This window comes from Trachymyrmex cornetzi, unplaced genomic scaffold (genome assembly GCF_001594075.2).
Source record: "Trachymyrmex cornetzi isolate Tcor2-1 unplaced genomic scaffold, Tcor1.1 scaffold1390, whole genome shotgun sequence".
In the NCBI taxonomy this organism is placed as follows: Eukaryota; Metazoa; Arthropoda; class Insecta; order Hymenoptera; family Formicidae; genus Trachymyrmex; species Trachymyrmex cornetzi.
The window spans coordinates 6,161-8,948 of NW_017295972.1; the positions used below are offsets into that span (position 1 = coordinate 6,161).

At 40.1% G+C, this 2,788-nt stretch overlaps 1 pseudogene; it reads right to left on the reverse strand.

Annotated features, from left to right (window-relative positions):
- Positions 1-672: 672 nt before the first annotated feature.
- Positions 673-1,850, reverse strand: LOC108771107 (uncharacterized; annotated as a pseudogene).
- Positions 1,851-2,788: the final 938 nt, after the last annotated feature.

Sequence of the window (2,788 nt, forward strand, 5' to 3'; positions counted from 1 at the left end):
CTGATTGGCTCGGTCCATAGCTGCGACGATTGGAGAGGGTGGGGGTGTCGGCAGAGAAGAATACCACTGCAAAATGACGGATGGTAAAGACGAGGAAAAATGGGGCCGAGAATTTTGTGCGTTATGGGGGGAGAGGGGGAAGGTACGGTCAGCGAACATGAATAGCACACAGCTTTTGTCCTGCAGACCATTTTTTTGCTGCAGCGGTTCGATGTCTCCAACGTGTTGACGTCTTAGTGTGAAAGAGTTTTTCTTATTATTTATGACGAGGACTTTTACGAGAATTTTCGGGAGACTCTTGCTTTCAATAGGGAGAAAGGGGAGGTAAAACAGGAATGAACAAGTTTGTGTCAGTATGCGTCATCTTCTTCTTATCTGCTGTGTTGATTTACTTACTTTAGAATAAATTCTTTCTGTATTCTACGACGGAGATGCTTTTACGGAAATACGTGAGAAAAAGGTGACTAATATAAAAGGGAACGAGGTGAAGAGTAAGAAACGGACGAAGTATTTACATGATCAAAAACGTTTATTTTAAAAAGAAAAATGATATTACATAAAATATTTATTTATATTTTAAAAGAGTAGACGATTGAACATGACGGCATACAGCATGAGAATTAATTTTTTTACGTTTACAACGAAGAAAAAATTTATGAAATAACTGTGCGATCAATCGATCATTGCGTTTATAATCAGAGGTAAACAGACTAAGAAACTGGCTAAGATTATAACCATTACACATAAAATATAGAAATACACAGCAGTATTGTCCGCAAGTTTGAGAAAGTATTCCTTGCAGCGTCGTCGTATTCCAGCGATACGTGGTGGAATTTCGGCGAAGTCGTAAGAGGAATCTTGAGTCCAAGGGCGGCAAGCCGTAGCTATCGAAATATGTTCCTGTACCGCATTCGTCGATGTAAAAGGCGACCCAGTGCTGGCCAGGTCAATCGTGATCGTCTGTGTTAGCGACAATGGCAGTCGACCTCGTCCACACCCTAGGCAGTCGGTCGGCAGGATAGACCCCTGCATGTCGGACACTGAGATGATGTAAGGCGTTTAAAACTTCCAGTGAATTCATTTTTCGGCGTAGGTGAGCGTGAGAGAAGCAATGTATGCGTAAATTCAGAATTTACCTCTTTTGCCAGTACGTGCGTTGTAGAGTTCTCAAAAATACTAGACGTTTGCGAAACGTTAGTGTTAGTTTTATCTCTATCAATCGTCGAGTCGAATTTTGGAAGAGCTTTTTTCTCTTCGGCTATCGCTTGTTCGTCCTCGTTTTGGTTCGCCTTTTCTGTCACGATATTTTTTCTCCACGCCTCGATGTTGCGAAATATATCGTTTTTCTGATTTTTAAACTTAATTGAAAAATTTCCGCTGTTTGTTTTTTCGCTCTCGACGTCACTTTCGCTGCAATTTTCTGAAGGAAGACTATCGTAGCTCGAATCGCTGCTATTTCGTATAGCTAACCAACGTTTTAATTTGTAAGCGTTGCGTAAGGCGCAATGAGATCCAACGTTGGTTCGAAATCCGTGGTGTGTGCAACGTTGTCCGCAACCTCCGAAATCTGGCAGATTTTTGAAAGCCGGAGAAATTCCTTCCAGATTATATACGTTTCTAGAGAGTAAATTGCTCAGATAACGTGACTTTTCTTGTCCAATGGTATAGATGTGCCGTGCGTGTCGTGTAATAGCTCGCAAATGTATCGTAAAGTATATAGGATTAACGTCTCCGTCGAACCATTCGATTCCGTGATAATTTCGTGTAAGCCAGTTGTTTTCTCGTCTTGCTCTCTCGGGTAATTCTCCAAATGGATAAGGTGGTCTCATAATCCAGTGCCCGGTGATCATCGCATTAATCGCAAGAACCGCGACTTCTTTCGGAATAAAATTGTCTTCGACATCGCGAAAACTTTATACGTCGATGACTATATCCATTATATATTCGAATTTTCGCTACTCTTTTTATGTCGCGAGACGTCAGCGTCGGTGTCACGAACAAGACTGAAGCTTTTTTCGTCATCTCACGTGGAATTGGATTAGAAATAATGTGTAGTGGGGGAAAAATATTTTTCTCACGAAAGGCATAGACCTAACCGGAAAAGTCGACAATGACTTGACGCGAGGAATCGATTTCTAAAACGTCATCGAACTCTGCATAGACGATACAATCGATAGTCACAGAAAGAGCTTTTTCGAATCTCACTTCTAATCGTAAGCTTCCGTGTTTCACAAGATTCCAATGTCCTGCACAATTAGCGGATAGATCCGGAGTAAGATCGAAAGCGAAAAGAGTGTAACCTTATACACTGTCTATATACGTTTATACGTACACGTTTATACGTACACGTTCGTACGTACACGTTTATACGTACACGTTTATACGTACACGTTTATACGTACACGTTTATACGTACACGTTTATATGTACACGTTTATACGTACACATTCGAACATACACGTTAATACGTACACGTTTATACGTACATGTTCGTACATACACGTTTATACATACACGTTTATACGTACATATTTATACGTACACGTTTATACATGCATGCAAACATACGTTTATACATGTATTACAATGGAAGGGAAAAGAAATACATAATCAATACGTTAACGTTTTTTTTTATTTAAAAATTCTTGCGCAACAACCAGTTATATATTTTAAATACATTTTGTAACGCACAGATCTTAATATGTTGTCCACATCGAATAGTATTAGCAACATCCAGAGTAGCCAACGATTTCATGTCTTCGCACACTGCGTCCAAGGTCTCGATGTG